General features: G+C 38.1%; 1 long non-coding RNA gene and 1 other non-coding gene across 4 annotated transcripts in view; one reads left to right on the plus strand and one right to left on the minus strand.

The window, feature by feature from the left end:
• The window catches only part of LOC122422127, a 59,697-nt gene extending 39,945 nt beyond the window's left edge, over positions 1–19,752 (plus strand). Inside the window, exons 3-5 of one of the 3 annotated variants that reach the window (XR_006263736.1) lie at positions 9,086–9,202; positions 9,836–9,987; positions 19,703–19,752. This is a non-coding gene — a long non-coding RNA (uncharacterized LOC122422127). Of the gene's footprint in view, positions 1–9,085; positions 9,203–9,835; positions 14,298–19,702 lie in introns of those variants that run through there. The other 2 variants (XR_006263735.1, XR_006263737.1) reach the window with 2 other exon arrangements.
• Positions 6,168–6,240, minus strand: TRNAK-UUU. Its single transcript has one exon. It is a non-coding gene; the product is annotated as a tRNA-Lys (tRNA).
• Positions 19,753–21,676: the final 1,924 nt, after the last annotated feature.

Below are 21,676 nucleotides of genomic sequence, written 5' to 3' on the forward strand. Positions count from 1 at the left end.
ATACTATGAAACAAACTAATGAATAAGAGGGGAATTCCCTCACATGATATTGAATCTGCCTGCAGTGTGGGAGATCCATGTTCGATCCCTGGGTCAGGAAGATCCCCTGGAGAAGGGATCTCCAGTGTTCTTGCCTGGAGAATCCCGTGGACAGAGGAGCCTGGTGGGCTTCAGTCTATGGGGTCGCAAAGAGTTGGACACGACTGAGCAACTAATACTTTCAGGGCCCAGTGTGATACCTGCACACAACAAATCCGTACAAAAGCCCCCAGTAAATATTACAAAACAAACTAATGAATACATAAAGAAACAAAAAGAGCAGTGCAGAAAGATTTCTGAGGAAAGGATGAAAGAAAATGAAGGCAGACTATGGTAAACGAGTTAAGTGAAAGTAAATGTAAAGACTGTTGTTTACTCCCATTAAGATTACTTATAAAAATGCCACATTGCACAGGTTCTTTTATTAACTCATCCAGAGAGTACAATTTGTTCTTCCCCTTTATTTTCCTCCTTGCTCTGAGCCAATTTCTTACCCATGACAAATGTTCTCTCAACCTCTAGTCATGGTGGAAATATTTTTTTCCAGCCTTTGATGTGGAAATTTTTCAGTGGTTTTGGAAATTTAAATGGATTAGTCAGACGTAGTTTTTTTTCCTTTGCTAAACCAGGAACACATTCCTTCTCAGATAGGATTTTATCTGGATGTTTAGTAATCCCACCTTTTGTACATGCCTGAACTTAACTCATAGCTGTCCCAGTGCTGTATTATGGTTGTCAAACTTTTCTACAAAAAATATTGTCTACTGTGGTTTTGAGTTTTTAATTAAAATATCCATTCATCAAAAAGTGCACAAAATGTGAATGTAGAACCCACCTTCCACATCAAGAAATAAAAAGTTGCCAGCACCACAGAAGACCTACTTCTTAATGCACTCCCAATTTCTATCATTTCCCTTCTCCACTGTAGTTTGGTTTGATTTAAAATTCATAATTCATATAAATAGAACTATAAAATATGTATTTTTGTGCCTGGTTTATTTCATACAATATTATGCCTCAAAGATTCATTCATGCTGTTATGAGAAGCAGTATTTTATTCTTGTTATTGCTGTTTTTTGTTACACTGGACACATTATCACAATTTATCTATCCATTTCATTACTGATGGCATTTGGGCTTGTTTCCAGTTTTTGGCTCTTACAAATAATGCTGAGAATTCTTTTACATGTCTCTTGAGATACATGTGTAAGCATTTCTCTAGGGGATATCCCGGTATTAGGATTGCCATCTTATAGGGTGTGTATATATTCAGTTTTAGAGAATACTATTTAATAGATTTCCAAATTATTGACAATAGTTGAACACTAACCAACAGAATATGAGAATCCCAGTTGTTTCATGTTCTTGCATATCTTGATACAGAAAGTCCTTTTAATTTTAGCCATTCTAGTGGGTATGCAGTAGTATATAATTATGCTTTAATCTTCCTGATGACTAGTTCTGTACCACACTTTTTCATTGATTTATTGGTCATTTGGATATGTCTCTTGCCGATTTTTCTTTTGCATTGTGTATTTTTCTGTTATGAATTTTCTAAGTATGTTTTATTGATCCTGCTTATATGCTCCTTCTCAGTCATATGTATAGCAATATTTTGCTCATTTTTTGGACTTGTTTTTTAACTTTCCTAATGCTATCTTTTGATGAACACATTTTTTACATAGTAAAGTGGTTTAATGATCATACCTCCCCGTTACTCTTAGAACTTTTTGTTCTTGTATAAGAAATGAGCTACCTAGCTCAAGGTTGTGATATATGACTTTGTATTACCTTATCAAACTGTATAACTCTTTTCTTATCTAGATCTGTTCTCTATCTAGAATTGTTGTTTATGTGAGAAATATGGGTAAAATTCATTTTTTTACCCATGACTCACACATCCATATTCATTTATTACCCGTACCTCATGGACGGTGGATATCCAATTAAACTAGCACTATTTATGAAAAAGTCCATCCTTTGCTCACTGTGTTTTAGAGCTAATTTGGCATAAATCAGGTGAGTATATTTATAGTTTCTCTGTGCCGTTACATTGGTCTATTTTTCTATCTTTATGCCAGCAAAACACTGCCTTAATTATTTCAACTTTATATTGTTTTGATTTTGGCAAAACAAGTCCCACCTTATTTTCATTCAAGAGTGTTTTGGCTCTTTTTCTTTTCTTTTCTTTTTTTTTTTGAGACTTGTTTTTTTAGAGAAATTGTAGGTTTACAAAGAAATTAAGAGGAAAATACTGACATTCTTCATATATTCCTTACCCCAACACATGCATAGCCTCTCCCATTATCAACATCATTCAGCAGAAAGGTAATTTTTTTTTTTTTAATAAGGATGAACTTAAAGTGACTCACCATAATCATCCCAAGTCCATTATTTACCTTAGGGTTCACTTTTGGTGTTGTACATTCCATGGGATTTAGGCAAATGTATAATGACATATAATCATCATTATTATATCATTCAAAGCATTTTCACTGCCTTAAAAATTCTCTGTGTTCTGCCTATTCACCTCTTCCTTCCCCTCCCCCTCCCCCAGCAACAACTGATCTTTTTATTGTCTCCACAGTTTTGCTTTTCAAGAATATGATATAGTTGAACTCTTTCAGCATGTAGCCTTCTCAGATTGGCTTCCTTAGCTTGGTAGCAGGCACTTAACATTTTTCCGTGTCTTTTTATGGCTTGTGACAGATTCTTTCTTTTTTAACACTGAATACTGTTCTATTGTCTGGATATACCAAAGTTTATTTATTCATTCACCTGTTGAAGGAGGTTGCTTTTAGGTTTTGCAATTGTGAATAAAGCTACTATAAACATCCACGTACAGGTTTAGGTGTGGACACGAAGTTTTTCACTCTTTTCAGTAAATACTGAGGAGAATGATCACTGAATTGTTTGGAGAGAGTGTGTTTAGTAAGAAACCATCAAACTCTCCCAAAGTGGCTGTATCATTTTGCAATCCCACTAGGAATACATAGAGAGAGTTACTGTTGTCCACATTCTCATCATCGTTTGGTGTTGCCTGTGTTCTGGACTTTGGTCATTCTAATTTGTATGTAGTGATATCTTGTTTTAATTTGCTTTATTGTAATGACATGTGATGTGGAGTATCTTTCTTTTGCTTATTTGTCATCTGTATATCTTCTTTGGTGAGGTGTCTGTTGAGGCCTTTGGCCCATTTTTTCACTCGAGTTGTTTGAGCTTTGATTGTTCTTAACCTTTTGTGTTTTCATATAAATTTTTGAATCAGCTTGTCTAGCTCCACAAAAGAAAACAAAGAACCTGTTGAGATTCTGATTGGGACTACATTGATTTTATAAATCAATTTGGGGAAGTTAACTTCTTTATCATATTGAGTCCTCCAATATATTATCACAGCATTTCATTTGTAGGTCTTTTAAAATTTACATGCAAGATTTATAGTTTTCTATGTGGAAATGTTGCACATGTTTTGTACATTTATTTTGAGTATTGATACTCTGTGCTGTGTAAATAGCATCTTTACATATATTTTAAAAATTATGTTAAAAAATCCCTTTTTTGAAAACACAATGTTAGGCAACAGACAGACTATGTAGAATAAAGGTAATACAGAATATTTTAAAGGTAAAATTCACATAGTTTTTGATGTTACTTGTGAATCAGTCATTCATTCATTCAAACTTTAATGAATGCCTACCACTTACCAGATTCTTTGAGATTCATAAGGGACATGAAATGGTCCAAATACAATATAACAATTCTATAAAAGAGGCATGTATACAGAACTATATGTATATATATAATATATACATATTATATATCATATATTATATACATATGTAATATATACATATTGCATATTATATAATATGTACAGATCATATGCATATATACATATATATGCATTATATACATATTTTGTAAATATATTTATAGTAAACATATATAAATATAGTTATATATAATTTAAAAATTTATAAATTCTTTTTCATGTGTATTATCTAATTGAATCCCTTTGACAATCTTGTGAATTTAGTCTTGTTAATTATCGTGGTAGGAATAGGAACTCATACAGGTCCCACAGATTATAATTATGGGGCTGGTACTCAAACTCAGGTCCTGGACTCTGAAGGAGGAGCTCATCCCCCTGTATCATAAACTTTCCCTGGCACTGAAGTCCTACCAACTTATGAGGTACAGGGTTCCCAGGGGAAACATTCTGATAAATAGAGATCAATGTTGAGATCAGCATGCATTCTCCTGGAACGTAAACTCCGTGAGAGCTCATGCATAGCAAATGACATGGCAAGAGAATGGCCTGCACAAATGAAATAATCACAGACATCTCTTTGATCTTTAATGGCAAGTGTGCTTTTCTAAGTTGTTTTTCTGCAGTTTCCAAGCTAGGCTCTGAGTCATCCCACAATAAGGCAGTTGAAAGAACATTTTAGCTCAGACTTAAAGATGCTAAAAGTAATCATAATAAGTTTGAAAGCAAAGAGTGAATCATTTTTAGATACCAGTTTATTCAAGTCATTTAGTGTAACTCTTTTGTAATATATGATTAGCTGTCTTATCAACTCATCTGACCCTCAATAGATTTGAGAAACTTATAAAAATATGTAATTTAATTTGAAAGGAATATAGGTCTATATCCTAGTACTCATCCACTAGTACTTTGTCAAAACCTTGGGTATGTGAATTACTCTGTTTCAAATCAATGGAATAATTTTAGATTTAAGTCTCCCCTGGTGGCTCAGTGATAAAGAACCCAACTGCCAACACAGGAGATGCGGGTTCGATCCCTGGGTCGGGAAGGTCCCCTGGAGAAGGAAATGGCAGCTCACTCCAATATTCTTACCCAGAAAATCCCCTGGACAGATGAGCCTGGCGGCCACAGTCCATGGGGTCACAAGAGTCAGACACGGCTTAGCAACTAAACAACAGCATCAGCTTTAGACATAATTTACTTAATCTCTTCTGTTAGTTCCATATAATATGACAACAATAATTGTAAATTTAATTCAGAATTTTAATTAATTTATAAATTGTTATAGAATCATAGAAATGGATTATTTTTCATGTGTAACTGAATTTTTCTAAGTTTTCTATTCTGTTTCCCAGGGCTGTTTGTTTCTGCCCCAGTGATACCAGACTACCCTCATCATTATAGTTTTTTGCATTTTTAGGAACTGAGGACTTCCCTGGTGGCCCAGTGGTCTCACTGCTAGGGGCACAGGTTTGACTTCTGGTCTGGGAGGCAGTTCTGCATGCTTTGTAGTGTGAACTTCCTCCCCCTCCCAAAAAAAAAAATAATAATAATTCAGTTAAAATGAACATAACATGAAATTAATAATTTTAGGACATACAAGTTACCCACATTCAGTCCATTCACCATGTTGTGTAATCACTACCTGTACCTAGCTCCAAAACATTTTCATCATTCCAAAAGAAAATCCCATATGCATTTAATAGTTCGGTCCCAGCCCCTGTCTCTCTAGACCCTGGAACCATCAATTTGCTTTCTGCCTCTATGGATTTACCTATTCTGTGTATTTCATGTATATGGAACTATATAATAGGTGACCTTTTGTGTCTGGCTTCTTTCGTTTAACTGTTTACATGAAACTTTTTAAGGTTCACCCCTATTGTAGCATGTGTCAATGCTTCATTCCTTTTTATAGTTGAAAAATGTTTGACTCTGTGGCTATACCACATTTGTTTGTTCATTCATCAGCTGATGGTCACGTGGATTGTTTCCACCATTTGGCTCCTGTGAAGTGCTGCTATGAATGGAATGCTCTTTAAAGGTTACTTATTTTTTTAATCTCCCACCCACTGCACTATTACCAACGTTGGTCAAATATATTCAATATGAGTCCAATGGGTTCTTTTTCTTGTTCTTTAGTTGTTAAGTCTCATGAGGGTACCTCATAAAAGAAACTATTCCAGTATTGTTGTTTAGTCACTAAGTCGTGTCTGACTCTTTGTGACCCCATGGACTGTAGCCCATCATTTCCTTCTCCAGGGGTTTGTCCAGATTCAGGGGTCGAACCCAAGTCTCCTGAACTGGCAGGTGAATTCTTTACCACTGGGCCACCAGGGAAGTCCTAAAACGCAGACCATAGTGTATGGACAGGGACTTAAACCCTGAACCCTCAGATTAAAAGTCTGATGCTCTACCAACTGAGCAACCCAGGCTCTATTCCAGTTTTAGTCAACAGTAATTGTTGGATAATTCTCTATATCTAGCCAAATATTTGTGTTTTCTAATTCTATTAAAATCACTTTAAAATATCAGTTCAGTTCAGTTCAGTCGCTCAGTCGTGTCCGACTCTTTGCAACCCCATGAATCACAGCACGCCAGGCCTCCCTGTCCATCACTAACTCCTGGAGTCCACCCAAACCCATGTCCATTGAGTTGGTGATGCCATCCAACCACCTCATCCTCTGTCATCCCCTTCTCCTCCTGCCCTCAATCTTTCCCAGCATCAGGGTTTTTTCCAATGAGTCGGCTTTTCGCATCAGGTGGCCAAAGTATTGGAGTTTCAGCTTCAGCAACAGTCCTTCCAATGAACACCCAGGACTGATCTCCTTTAGGATGGACTGGTTGGATCTCCTTGCAGTCCAAGGGAGTCTCAAGAGTCTTCTCCAGCACCACAGTTCAAAAGCATCAATTCTTTGGCACTCAGCTTTCTTTATAGTCCAACTCTCACATATATACATGACCACTGGAAAAACCATAGACTTGACTAGACGGACCCTTGTTGACAAAGTAACGTCTCTGCTTTTCAATATGCTGTCTAGGTTGGTCATAACTTTCCTTCCAAGGAGTAAGTGTCTTTTAATTTCATGGCTGGAATCACCATCTGCAGTGGTTTTGGAGCCCAGAAAAATAAAGTCAGCCATTGTTTCCACTATTTCCCATGTTTCCCCATCTATTTGCCATGAAGTGATGGGACCGGATGCCTATGCATATAAATCACTCAAAGAAGAAACTGAAAAAACATACTTTGCTGCATGTATTTAAAAAACAACCAATTTATCTAATATTTTTATATTTGACCTCCTTTTTGCTTTAATGAGAAATCTTTTATGTGTACAGTTCATAGCACATAGCACTGTGAACCTTGCTTTCATTCACTTGGTAATTCCTAGAGATTTTTTCTCAGACTATTCCCTGCATCCACAGGGATTTTTTTTTTTTTAATATTTACAAGAAATTTTGAAAGCTATCTTTTTACTTAGAGCTGAGAATACTGAAGTATCTTCTTAAGGATTCAGATTTGTTTGTGTGGAAAATGAGGGGGGCAGGAAGAGGGAACCAGTTCTCATAATATTGCAGAAGGGCTACTGTTTAATGCTCTTCTTCTCTAAAAATGTTCCTAGCATGTTACAGGGCTTCCCTTGTGGCTCAGACAGTAAAGCATCTGCCTACAATGCGGGAGACCCGGGTTCGATCCCTGGGTCCTCTGGAGAAGGAAATGGCAACCCACTCCAGTGCTCCTGCCTGGAAAATCCCATGGACGGAGGAGCCTGGTGGGCTACAGTCCATGGGGTGGCTAAGAGTCAGACATGACTGAGCAACTTCACTTCACTTCTCTAAAAATAAATGCAAACCCCCAAAACTTGCAGTTTTTCCCCTTTAACCTTGAATGCATCACATCCCATCAGTCACTGATTGACATTATTTATCGTCCTAGAACACTTTATAACAACACTTATGTCTGAGCCGCTTTCCCTAATAAGGGCTTTAGATGGACATGGACATGTAATAAATCTAAGCTTTATTCTCAGGTGAAATTACATTTTCTTGGCTTTAGAGAAGCAGTAGTTGCAAAGCTGTCTCTTCTTTCCCTCTTTGGTTATTAATGCCCATGTAAGTGTCTCTTTGCCACCTCTGTGCTGTTGACAGTGCCATTAGCTCAGTCTCAACAGGGACAAAACAATTTATGCATGGAGCAGAGATGCTTTTATACTGCTTGATGAGTTTTCTGGGATTTTAAACACTGCCAGTTTTATTAAAGGTGGATGTTTACACTGTGTAGGAACATTAATTGCATTTGGTTCAAAGCAACCATTGTGAGAAGCTTGTTTTTTAAAGAATAACTATATTTTCTTTTATTAAACTTCTTTATGGAGGTTTCTTGCTTTATCACCATTACTTTTCTAGGGTTGTCTACATTTGCAGTCTGGCCAAAGAAAAGATAAGTTCTAAGTTGTATGCAAACATTCAACAGGCAGTGCTAAAACTGTTTGCAAGATAGCCTTTTGGAGAATAGTGCTTTCTGTTACAAGCTGTTTGTGCACTACAAACTCATGTTGAAACCCTACGCTCTCTCATGTCATGGTATTAAGAGGTAGGGTCTTATGGAGGCAATTAGGATTAGATGAGGTCATGAGGATAGAGCCCTCATGAGTGGGATTAACACCCTGGTACGAGCATTTGCTCGCTTTCTCTGCTCTGCCATGTGAGGATACCAGGCAAAGATGCCTGTCTACAGCCCAGAAGACTGCTCCCACCACAACCGGACCATGCTGGCTCCCTGATCCCAGACTTTCGGCCTCGAGGACTGCAAGAAATAAACTTGTTTTGTTCATAAGTCACTCCATGTATAGTACGTTTGTTATAGCAACCTGAATGGACTAAGAATTTGCTTTCCACTTAGAGCCTCTTATTTCATTATTGTTGCTAAAACAAAAAGAATGTTCTTAATAAGCCATTTAGTGCATTTTAAAGAAAAGAATTATTTATCTATTTGCTCTCATGTTTGAAATTGTCTTATATCTTCCTTGGTCAACAAAAGTCAAGTCAGTGTTCTGTGGCCTGAGTGTAGGTGTGATATATACCCCCTGCACACAGGATAAAGGTCCGTACATGATGCAGAGTTTCAGAAAGAGGTACGCATGAGTCCCTTCCATCCTCATGCTGCGGACGTAAAATGAGATGAAGTGACTTGCCCGAGGTCATGAATATATTCAATGACAATACTGGCAGAAGCATACTATCTACACACCCGAAGTGTTCTTTTTTTTTTTTCCACAGTGTTTTTGGTGTGAAACTATAAAGAATTGCACGGGGCATGGCAGGGGGCAGATGACATCAATCTTGAAGCGATTCTCCACTTATGTGACTGTTGACTCCACCAAGAAATAAAGAGTGGTAATTGTTTTACTGTTAAAAATTGTGTAAATGTGAACTTTTAAAATAGTCTAGCTTTTTATAATCAAGTTCTCCTATCTAATATTGTAGAAAAGAAAGGTGAAGATGTATAGTAACTTATAAAATAAGCAGTGATAGCAATTTGATAAATAGATTTTGTATTTCATCTAAGCGTTGCTCCTATAGATAATATGTAGCAACAGGAAGAGTGGAATAAACCATCTGAGTTGAAAGCTGTAGAAGAAAGGCACTTAGTTGGAAGCTTGTATATTAAATGAAAATATTTGTACTAGAAGAGTTTGATTTTTGCATACATGGTGACAGGCAATTAATTTCTTGACTATTCTCTTTTTTTTTTTTTAATTTGAAGCTAAACATCTGGCGTTTGAAATAATTCTTTAAAATGCACCTTATAGATAAGTCTACTTAGAATTCAGTAAACTGAGGGCATTGGGTAAATAGAGTTATGAAAAAATCTATGTTTGTAAACACCATGACGTCTTTCCCTGCCTCAACTCTCTTCCTACGTCTAATGCATCTGTCAGGGGACTTCTTTTCAAGAAGTCATTTAATAAGGAGTTACTATGTGCCAGATTATCATACTAGGTGATTCACACAGATTATTGTATTTAGTTTTTAAAACTACCCTGTGAGTGAAGGCTAACTGGAGCTGCTATGAAGCCTTTTAGGATGTGGAACCCACTCTGAATTGACAACTCAAACCTGGTGTACTTTGGTCCAGAATCCAGAAAAGACCCAGCAAGCAGTGTGCCTCTCTCTTTGTGGTAAGTGATAGAAGATATAGCTAGTTTCTGTCACTTTCTAAGTAATATCCTGACATTGCCTAGTCATACACCCCTGAAACTTCTCTAGTTTATCTTCTACCGTCTGGTGTGCATGGATCTTATTAAGGCACATAGGATTCTTTATTTCTAATCCCAAAATGCATTTAATACATGTGGATTGTCAATATAACAAACAATCCAGTGTAACATTCCACAGCATATAAAGACTGTAGGGACTATGTGATGAGAGAGGGCTGAAAACAGAATGGTAAAGATACACTTTGTCTCTGAGAAGCCAACTGCTTCTAATTATCTTTGTTAGATTTTCAAAATAATAGGTTAAATCAATAGCTTTATACTAGCTACTGGGGACCACAGTGATTTTTCCTTATCCAGAACTGCAAATTAAGTCTGTGATAAGGCTCAGTCTTTCTCCAAGACTTACCAAGCTTTGCACCAGCCAACTAGGCTATTGAAATGGACATACAGTATGAATCAACTTCTCTGCATTTAAAAAATCTTTTATTATGGATTTCAGGTTTTCAGTTCCACTCAGTTCCACTGCGGCAGTGGTATCACTTTTAGATGTATTTCGAGGAAGGTGGGAAAGAAGGGGTGAGGGGAGGAGACACTTTAGTGAAAGCAGAGAGAATAGATATATGGAGAGGACAGCGCGACAGAGGCTGTGACATTCAGAAGCGATGGCACCAACTCCCAACCTCCAGCAAGGACCTGGGAAAATACGCAATGCCCTGAACTCATCTTTCTTTAAGACCCTCCCAAAGTGCTGGTGCCTCCTATTGGCCAAACCAGCCAGAAGGCAGAGGAGGCTGCAGCTATCGGGCATAGCGATCAGCCTCTGGGAGAGCAAGCAGAATAAATAAAAATGGAGAGCATGATGGATGGGAATGCTGATTACTGAAAATAACCAAAACACAGGCCAGTCACAGTGGTAAGTACATTGATGCTAGCTGTTAAGAGGGAAATGAACAAGACTGTAAAATCATAACGTTTACAGCATCTTGCAGATTTCTCTCAAGCATTAATCTTGGTCTACATTTTACGGACTCTGTTCTTAAATGTCACTAGAAGCTCAATTGAACTTCTGTGTCCAGTTTTGAATTCTGTACTTGGGATCACCTCTTCCATCCTTCTCTTTGTTTAAAGCTGGTCATTTGACCCGTTCCTTCAGAATGGCCATATTTTAAAGCATCTAGATCTGAAGATACAAAATAAATAAATAAAGTAAAATAAAATAAAACGCTTTGGTTTCTAGAATCTGGGTAAATACCATTCTGCCGAAGCTCTTCTCCGTTAAAAATCTGCTCATATCTGTCTTCTTTCCTCAAGGTTTGACTAGTGATTATTTCTGTTCTCTCATTTGGTTGGATGAAAGTATTTGAGGATGACACTTGGAAGAACATTATGCCTCCATTAGCCATTTTAAAAATAACTGTATTTGCTTGTTACTATTTTCTGTGTCATGTAATCAAATATTTACCTCCTCCACAGCACACAGCAGCAATAGCTGTTCTTAAAGCCATTTATTTGCTTCTACAGTAAAGTTGTCCTGACCAGTTCTTTTTTTTTAATGCCCAGAGATGTGTGTTTTACAGTTCCATGTCGGAGGGAACTGCTGCCAGCCAAGTGGTGTGCAGTGGAGAAGTTCTTGTTATGTTTTGTTCAGTTTTGTGTTTCTAGGTGGGTTTTTGAGCTAAGAGATCTTGAAATACCAAAATCATGTAGGTGGAATATAATGAACAACTATTTCTAAATCATAAATAAGCTGTAAGTACTAAACTGAGATTCCAAATACTTTTAAGGCATAATAAAGCAATACCTCTTTAATTGTCCATTTCAGAGAAAGCCCATCACCAATTAAATGTTGCTTGCCTCACATTGAACTCTAACTAGTGCAGGGGAATTGACATTCCAGAAGAAAGATACTCTGAAGACTAGCAAGAATTCTCATTCTTTTGTAAATTTATATAGGCTTGAGTTTAATATCTAAATGAAAGTTTAAAGAAAACATATTAAAACTTAGAACATATATTTTCTCTTGCATTGGTTAAGGGACTTTGGACTACAAAAGAAAAAAGAAAACAAATAATGAAATCACCCATGATAGAACATCTGGTTGAATTTTGCTAGTTCTTTATATTTTAAACATTTCCGCTTTCCTTATTTGAATGAATAATGTTTATGTGGGATAATTGTTATCGTTGATAATGCTGATCTTTCAAAAGAGAACATTGCATTGTTTGTGGAACCTTAATAATGTAGGAAATTGGTTTTTTCAATTCAGTTTACTTGCTCAAACTTTTTGGTGAACATTGCATACCCTAGCAGAAATGGTGTGGTTTAGAAAGTTGATATTCCAGTTCTCAGTGATTCAAACTCTCTATTCAGCCAAACCCAGGGTGACAGTGTCTGTTGGAACATAGAACTTCTTGTCCAATAAGTGCATCCCTTAAAGAAAGGAATTTGAGCAAAGTCTGGCGAAACTGTAAATAAAACACAGCGTTTAGTTACATCAGGATGGGCTCCCACAAGAATTAAATGAATGCTTGTCCCTCAGGGGAAACTGCAACCACTAAAGACAAAATTTAGGGCTGTTTTTAAGTGGAGAAGAATAATCTTGTTTGATTTTATTACATACAGATTTTGCTTTTACAAAATGTGGAACAGATGGAAAAATTCAATTACCATAGTTGTTTTTACATATCTATTCCATTTGAAAGATAAATATGAAGATGAAGATAATTTCCAAATTACTGTTAATTTGTGTGTTTTAGTGAAGATCAGCTGGTATATTATTCCTTAGATAATGAAGCATTTAAAAAGAATTTTTTATTATGGCAAATTCTAATTGCATAAAAAATAAAACAGTATAATGAAATCCCATTACTCATCATTAAGCTTTAACAATCTTGAGCATAGAATTAATATTTTCATAACATAATTTCAGAAAATTTGAGAACTATGAGGTCTACAAGGTATCAGTCCAACAGTATGACTGTATTTTGCAGATATGGCTGTTGAGAGCTAAAGGAGGTGAGTGACAGCCGCGTAAAGGGCTTAGATCCATTCCTGGAAGGTGGTAGGTCACCACTACTATTGGTAGTAGGGAAATTTCAGCTTTGGTGAAAAATCTCTGTCAGAAGTAGAAGAACTTAGGGAAATAGATGAGAAGCACAGATGTCTAAATCCCCAAAGGAAGGTGGAAACAACATTTGGAACCACCAGCTCTCAGAGAGGGGTGATCTGAAGTGGCCATTGTGCAACCAAGTCCCCAGGTCCAGTAGTTCCATAAGCTGGACATCGCCAGCAGGCTGACAGTCCGGGCTGGGCACTGCTCTGGTTGCCCCAGGAGCCAGCTCCTCTGTGCTGGAATTGTGGGTAGAGAAGAGCTGATGTGAGAGACAGATACCAAGGGGGAAGAAAAGAGAGGCGGGAGCTAAGATCAGAACCAGAGATCAGTTCTGATTTCTCTCCTACGAGGTTTTTAAAAATGCTATCTAAAAGGACTTTGGTGATTACCTCCTTGTTTATGCATGAATTTTTTATGTAAATGTCAGGTGGTATGCAACTTCTTGTAAGCTAGAAACATTTGGAAGCCAATACCTGTGCTTGTGTAGTAGAATCTTCACTGAGATTTTTAATCTAGGCAGGGCCTAAAGTTCCAGTAAATAGGACTGGCCCAAAACTCTGACACGCATGTACAAGTCTACTTTGAATCCAAGGTGCTAGGATTGTTTATGGACCAACTTCCTTTGAAGATAAAATGAGACAAGTTAAAGTCTCATGTGTCTTTTATAGGGACCTTCGGCCTTTAAAATATTACTTTTCTTTCTAATTTTTTTTTTCTCTGAAGGTGCTCATTAGGTAATAATCCCTTAGGCATGTCTTCAGATTTCCCTTTTCAAATTAAAAAAACTGGATCATTTTTGGCCATTTTCTAATTTCACAAATGAAAACATAATATTCTAAAAATAATGTCACCCTATAAAACAAAATACTTAAAATCTGGCCAAATATTTTGCTTATTTCTTCTATTTAAACACCTGTGTTTTATAAAATCTCAAATCCTGTTGTAGTCCCTGCGTATTCATAAAGAATATTTAATTTAGGCTACTATTTAGTCAATTGGTAGGAGACATCTTACTATTAATACAGTTTGTTGTTTTAGAAACTCACACCAGCATATTAGCAACATAGAATTCAGAACTGAGTTTTTAGTTGTTGTTCAGTCGCCCTGTCGTGTCTAACTCTGCGACCCCATGTACTGCGGCATGCCAGGCCTCCTTGTCCTTCACCATCTCCCGAAGTTTGCCCAAGTTCATGTCCATTGCATTGGTGCTGCCATCCAGCCTTCTCATCATCTGTCTCTGCCTTCTCCTTCTGCCCTCAATTTTTCCCAGCATCAGGGACTTTTCCAGTGAGTTGGCTGTTCACATTAGATGACCAAAATACTAGAGCTTCAGCTTCAGCATCAGTCCTTCCAACGAGTTTTCAGGGTTGATTTCCCGTAAGATTGACTGGTTTGATCTTGCTGTCCAAGGGCCTCTCAGGAGTCTTCTCCAGCACCACAGTCAGAAGGCATCATTCTTTGGCACTCCACCTTCTTTACAGTCCAACTCTCTCAACCGTACATGACCACTGGGAAGACCACAGCCTGGACTATATGGACCTGTCAGTGGGGTAATGTCTCTGCTTTTCAACACACTGTCTAGGTTTGTCATAGCTATGATACCAAGAAGCAATTATCTTCTTATTTCATGGTTGCACTCACCATCCACAGAGATTTTGGAGCTCAAGCAGAGGAAATTTGTCACTACTTTCACCTTTTCCCCTTCTATATGCCATGAAGTAATAGGGCTGGATGCCATGATCTTAGTCTTGCTAATATTTGGCTTTAGGCTGGCTGTTTCACTCTCCTCCTTCCCCTCATCAAGAGGCTCTTTAGTTCCTCTTTGCTTTCTGCTGTTAGGGTGGTATCATCTGCATATCTGAGGTTGTTGGTTTCTCCCACCTATTTTGATTCCAGCTTGTAACTCATCCAGCCTGGCATTTCTCATGATGTGTTCACTGTATAGATTAAGCAAACAGGGTGGCAGCAGACAGCCCTGTCGAACTCCTTTCTTAGTCCTGAACCAATGATTTGTTCCATACAGGGTTCTAATTGTTGCTTCTTGATACACATACAGGTTTCTCAGGAGACAGTTTAGGAGTAGTTTAAATCAAACAACAGAATTTTTATGAGAGTCAAAGTATCTAAAATGAAACTTGAACACTTACCCTGTCCATCACCAACTCCAGAGCTTGCTCAAACTCATGTCCATCGAATCGGTGATGCCATCCAACTATCTCATCCTCTGTTGTCCCCTTCTCCTCCTGCCTTCAATCTTTCCCAGCATCAGGGTCTTTTCCAGTGAGTCAGTTCTTTGCATCAGGTGGCCAAAATTGGAGTTACAGCTTCAGCATCAGTCCTTCCAATGAATATTCAGGATTGATTTCCTTTAGCATTGTTTGATAGTTTGATCCCCCTGCAGTCCAAGGGACTCTCAAGAGTCTTCTCCAACACCACAGTTCAAAAGCATCAGTTCTTCAGCACTTCACCCTCTTTATGGTCCAGCTCTCACATCCATACACAGAGAAGGCAATGGCAACCCACTTCAGTATTCTTGCCTGGAAAATCCCATGGATGGAGGAGGCTGGTAGGCTGCAGTTCAAGGGGTCATTAACAGTTGGACATGACTGAGCGACTTCACTTTCACTTTTCACTGTCATGCATTGGAGAAGGAAATGGCAACCCACTCCAGTGTTCTTGCCTGGAGAATCCCAGGGACGGGGGAGCCTGGTGGGCTGCTGTCTGTGGGGTCGCACAGAGTCAGACATGACTGAAGTGACTTAGTAGCAGCAGCACATCTATACATGACCACTGGAAAAACCATAGCCTTGACTAGATGGACCTTTGTTGGCAAGGTAATGTCTTTGCTTTTTAATATGCTTTCTAGGTTGGTCATACTTTTCTTCCAAGCAGTCTTAATTTCAAGGCTGCGGTCACTGTCCACAGTGATTTTGGAGTCCAAGAAAATAAAGTCTGCCACCTTTTCCATTGTTTCCCCATCTATTTGCCATGAAGTGATGGGACCAGATGCCATGATCTTAGTTTTCTGAATATTGAGTTTTAAACCAGCTTTTTCACTCTCTTCTTTCACTTTCATCAAGAAGCTCTTTGGTTCTTCTTCACTTTCTGCCATTAGGGTATTGTCATCTACATATCTGAGTTTATTTACACCATTATGCAGGTTCAAGTCTCCTTTTGAAATCTGCTTTGTTGCTGCACAACCTCAAAACATTTGCCGAACCCTGTTGTTTAGTATTTGTCTTCTCTTGTGAAGGAAGATTTTGTGTCTTGTGAAGGAAACACCACTTTGGTCTAATGATATGTCTTGTGTCTAGGCAAGTGCTTTGGCTACAAGAGTTACATAATAAACATTTGTTAGTGCAATGATTTTTTTCTTCATATTTCCTCTTCTGAACACCAAAGCAGATAGAGCCTCCAAAACATTTTACCTGGGCTGCTAAATGCAGTCACTTTACCTTGGTTGAGCTTTCAGTCTTCAGCTTCTTTCTGTTCCTCCAACTTACCAAGCATGTTGCTGCCCCAGGGCCTTTGCACTTAACTGATCACTTGGAAGAAACAGTCTTCTCCCAGAGGGCCACATTTCTTACTGCCACATCTCTCTTGGATCCCTGATCAAATACTCCTATCAGTGAGAATGCCTACTTAAAACAGCAGACCCTCTGCACCCATGACTCCCTATCTGGTTATTGAAATTTCCATTCCTCTGTTTAAAGTTCAGCTTAATTACTTAGGGATATCTCAGGCTGATATCAGTGGGATGAAAGTGCATGTAGGCATAGAAGTAAGGGGTCAAATCATACAATGCCTGAGAGACAGTTTTGAGAATTATAACTTTTGCTATAAATGGGAGAAGGAGCTATTGAAGGAGGGAAATGAGCAGGGAGATCAGGTAGAAGGATATTTACTACTCTAGGTGAGGGAGAGAGAGAGAATGGTGTCTTGGAACTCGGTGTTAACAGAGGAAGATACAGATAAAATATGTCAGTGAAATAGATGTAGGGTGTGAGAGGAGAGGAGTCTAGAATGACCTTAAGGACTATGGCTTGGGAAATTTGAAAGGTGGATTTTTTATTTACTAGGTTGAGAAAAACTTTAGGGGAAGAGTTATTAATGGGATGATAAAGATTTCAATCTAGGACATGTTAAGTTTGAGAAATCTATTTGATATTTAAGTTGAAGGTGACAAATAACCAAAGAGAAGGATGAAGTAGATAGTTACATGTGAAATTCTGACATTTAGGGAATAAATCCAGACTTGGGGCATGGATATAGAAGTTGTCAATGTGTGTGTGGTGTGCAAAGCCATGAGGCTGGGAGAGATCACCGAGGAGTGAGGTCAAATAGAGAAGAGCTTCAGACTGAGCCCCAGGACACCTCAGCACTAAGACGGGAAGAAACCAGCAAAGGAGACTAGGAGAAAACAGTCGATATGATGGGAACAGAAGGAGTGGAGTGAGCTGCCTCAGAAGACAAGGGAAACTGTTTCAAGGAGAAAGGGGTGATCAACTGGGCCATTACACAGTACATTTTACAAAATGTTTTAGTTTTAATCTTGTTTTTTAAGTTTTTATTTTGTATTGGAGTATAGCTGATTAGCAATGCTGTTGATCATTTCATGCAGACAACAAAGGGCTCAGCCATACATGTACATGTATCTGTTCTCCCCTAAACGTCCTTCCCGTCTGGGCTGCCACAGAATATTGAGTTCCCTGTGCTATACAGTCGGTCCTTGTGGGTTATCGCTTTTAAATATAGCAGTGTGTACTGGTCGATCCCAAACTCCCTATCTCTTCCCCCCATCCTCCCTCTGGCAATCATAGTTCATTGTCTAGGTCTGTGAGTCTGTCTATTTTGTAAATACGTTCGTCTGTATAATTTCTGATTAGATGCTGCATGTAAAGGATGTCCTGCAATGTCTCTCCTTCTCTCTCTGACCGACTTCACTTCATTTTACAATCTCTAAGTCCATCCATGTTGCTGCAAGTGGCATCGTTTCATTCTTTTTATGGTCGAGTAATATTCCATGGTATATATGTGCCACATCTTTATCCTTTCCTCTCCTGATGGACACTTAGGTTGCTTCCTTGTCTTGGCTATTGTAAACAGTGCTGCGATGAACATTGGGGTGCAGTATCCTTTCAGACCATGTTTTTCTCCATATATATTATATGCCCGAGTGGGATTGCAGGGTCATATGATAGCTGCATAGTTTTCTAAGCATCCCCCATTCTGTTCTCCAAGAAAGGTCTGTCTAGTCAAAGCTATGGTTTTCCAGTAGTCGTGTATGGATGTGAGAGTTGGACTATAAAGAAAGCTGAGTGCTGAAGAATTGATGCTTTTGAACTGTGGTGCTGGAGAAGACTCTTGAGAGTCCCTTGGACTGCAAGGGGATCCAACCAGTTCATCCTAAAGGAAATCAATCCTGAATATTCATTGGAAGGACTGATGCTGAAGCTGAAACTCCAGTTTTGGCCACCTGATGCGAAGAGCTGACTCATTGGAAAAGACCCTGATGCTGGGCAAGATTGAAGGCAGGAGGAGAAGGGGACGACAGAGGATGAGATGGCTGGATGGCATCACAGACTCGATGGACGTGAGTTTGGGTAAACTCCAGGAGTTGATGATGGACAGGGAGGCCTGGCGTGCTGCAGTCCACGGGGTCACAGAGGGTTGGACACGACTGAGCGACTGAGCTGAGCTGAATGCTGCTCTCCATAGCGGTTGTATCAATTTACGTTCCCACCGAGAGTGTAGAAGTTTTCCCTTCTCTTCACAGCCTTTCCAGCATTAATTGTCTGTTGATGATGAATCATATAAGGTTTGGATTGAGAAAAATAGAGGTCTTTTCCAGTCTTTAAAAAAATAGTTTTGGTGGAGGACAAAATCTGGTGTTCAAAAGATCTGACAGGATGTAATCCGAGAAAAGAAAATATGTACACAGAGGACAAGAGTGTGAGACAGACTTTGGAGACAAGTACTTCCCTTTCTAAATAAGAATTAATGAGCAGTTCCTGGCCATTGAAAACGCATTACCTGGCGTACATGTGGGATGCATATAAGTATGCATATATTTATGTGTGTGTGTGTATGAATATAGACCAAAGTTTAAGAGTAGGACAGTAACATGTCCAAAATTATGCTTTAAAAAATTATGGTAGTATCAGTATCAGCAATGAATTTAGAAGACATAATGATCTCTCTAAGGCAATAGTGAACTGAATTTTAAAAACTAAAGCTGAATTCAGCTTAACATTTCTCATGTTTCTTTAGAGTTTTATTCAAACAAGCAGAGTTGACAGAAAACAGGCTTGAGAAACATGGGTAGTGAAATAATTGAAAGTACATGTTTTGAGCATGAAATCAAGGAAAATCAGATTACAGGCTTAGATTTAATGTTTGGGTGTTTTATAAAATCTGAAAAATATATAGAAAACATTCATTTTGAAATTACTGAGAAAATTGTACTTCATAATTTATGGCAAAGATGTTTACTATTTACTAGTTCACATAATATAAAGTCAATGTTTAACTATTTCCATTTCTACTTTATTGACTATACTGAAGCCTTGGACTGTGTGGATCACCACAAACTGTTCAAAATTCTGAAAGAGATGGGAGTACCAGACCACCTGACCTGCCTCTTGAGAAACCTGTGTGCAGGTCAGGAAGCAACAGTTAGAACTGGACATGGAACAACATACTGTTTCCAAATAGGAAAAGGAGTACATCAAGGCTGTATATTGTCACCCTGCTTATTTAACTTATATTCAGAGTACATCATGAGAAACACTGGGCTGGAAGAAGCGCAAGCTAGAATCAAGATTGCCAGCAGAAATATCAGTAACCTCAGATATGCAGGTGACACCACACTTATGGCAGAGAGTGAAGAAGAACTAAAGAGCCTCTTGATGGAAGGAGAATGAAAAAGTTGGTTTAAAGTTCAACATTCAGAAAACGAAGATCATGGCATCTGGTCCCATCATTTCATGGCAGATAGATGGGGAAACAGTGAGAGACTTTATTTTTGGGGGCCCCAAAATCACTGCAGATGGTGACTGCAGCCATGACATTAAAAGACGCTTACTCCTTGGAAGAAAAGATCGACCTAGACAGCATATTAAAAAGCAGAGACATTACTTTGCCAACAAAGGTCCATCTAGTCAAAGCTATGGTTTTTCCAGTACTCATGCATGTATGGATGTGAGAGTTGGACCATAAAGAAGGCTAAGTGCTGAAGAATTGATGCTTTTGAATTGTTGGAGAAGACTCTTGAGAGTCCCTTGGACTGCAAGGAGATCCAACCAGTCCATCCTAAAGGAAATCCTCAATATTCATTGGGAGGACTGGTGTTGAAGCTGAAACTCCAATATTTTGGCCACCTGATGCAAAGAACTGACTCATTGGAAAAGACCCTGATGCTGGGAAAGGTTGAAGACAGGAGGAAAAGGGGACGACAGAATTAGATGGTTGGATGGCATCACCGACTCAATGGGCATGAGTTTGGGTAAATTCTGGGAGTTGGTGATGGACAGGGAGGCCTGGCGTGCTGCAGTCCATGGGGTTGCAAAGAGTCGGACTCGACTGAGCGACTGAACTGAACTGACTGAAATGTTTTAACGACAAAAAATGTTTCATATGTGGTCTGGTGCAATTGCTGTGAAGTGTTCATTCCTTAAAATATATTTCTGTGTGTATTTTCATGGTCCAGGAATCACTAATGTAAAGCAGATTTTTAACAGACCCTGTACATTAACACCACTGTCATGGGACTAATGCATAATGGTGTATCCATATATGATCAGTGATATAATCGTTTGATGTACATGTTAATGTTTAGTAACTTATACCCAGAAACTAGTAATATTATAAACTGATTTTTCAAAATCATGATATAGTGATTGGAACATTGGGTTAACTCTCAGGAAAATTAGATCTGGTTAACAACTCTGGACCTCAGTTTCATTATCTCAGAAAAATTGTATTTACCTTGTCTACTTTTTAAGGTTGGAAAGAAGCATCAAAGAAAAAAAAGATAGAGCCTCTTTCAATGTGTCATTAATATTTCTTAATATTTTAATGCTAATTTACATTAATAAAATTTAAATTAATTTTATTATTTCTGAGTATTGTAAATTGTGCTAAAATGTGCATATTACAACGTGAATGTTTATGTATGTGTGTTTAAAAAATAAATATCAGTGGAACAAGAAAGGATATTTTGGTATCTCATTTTTACTTGTTTCAGCAGATGTATTAGATTTTAAAATAGTAATATGAAACTCAAGCTGGAATTAAGTTGCTGAAATATTTTATAAAGTATCTTATTACAACCAAAATCAGAGATCAAGTGTCACTTAGCTTTAGAAAACAAGCTTTGTTTATTAAAAGAAAACCAATCCATTTGTCTTTCATAATACTAATGATAAGCCCATGTTATTTTTCCTCATATGTTTGCTAGATTTCTTTTCCCATCCTATATGTCATGTCTTAAATTCTGTCACTTCTGCCACATTTGGGGCCATATCTTCCCTCCCTCAC

Source organism: Cervus canadensis, chromosome 19, assembly GCF_019320065.1.
Source record: "Cervus canadensis isolate Bull #8, Minnesota chromosome 19, ASM1932006v1, whole genome shotgun sequence".
Taxonomy (NCBI): domain Eukaryota; kingdom Metazoa; phylum Chordata; class Mammalia; order Artiodactyla; family Cervidae; genus Cervus; species Cervus canadensis.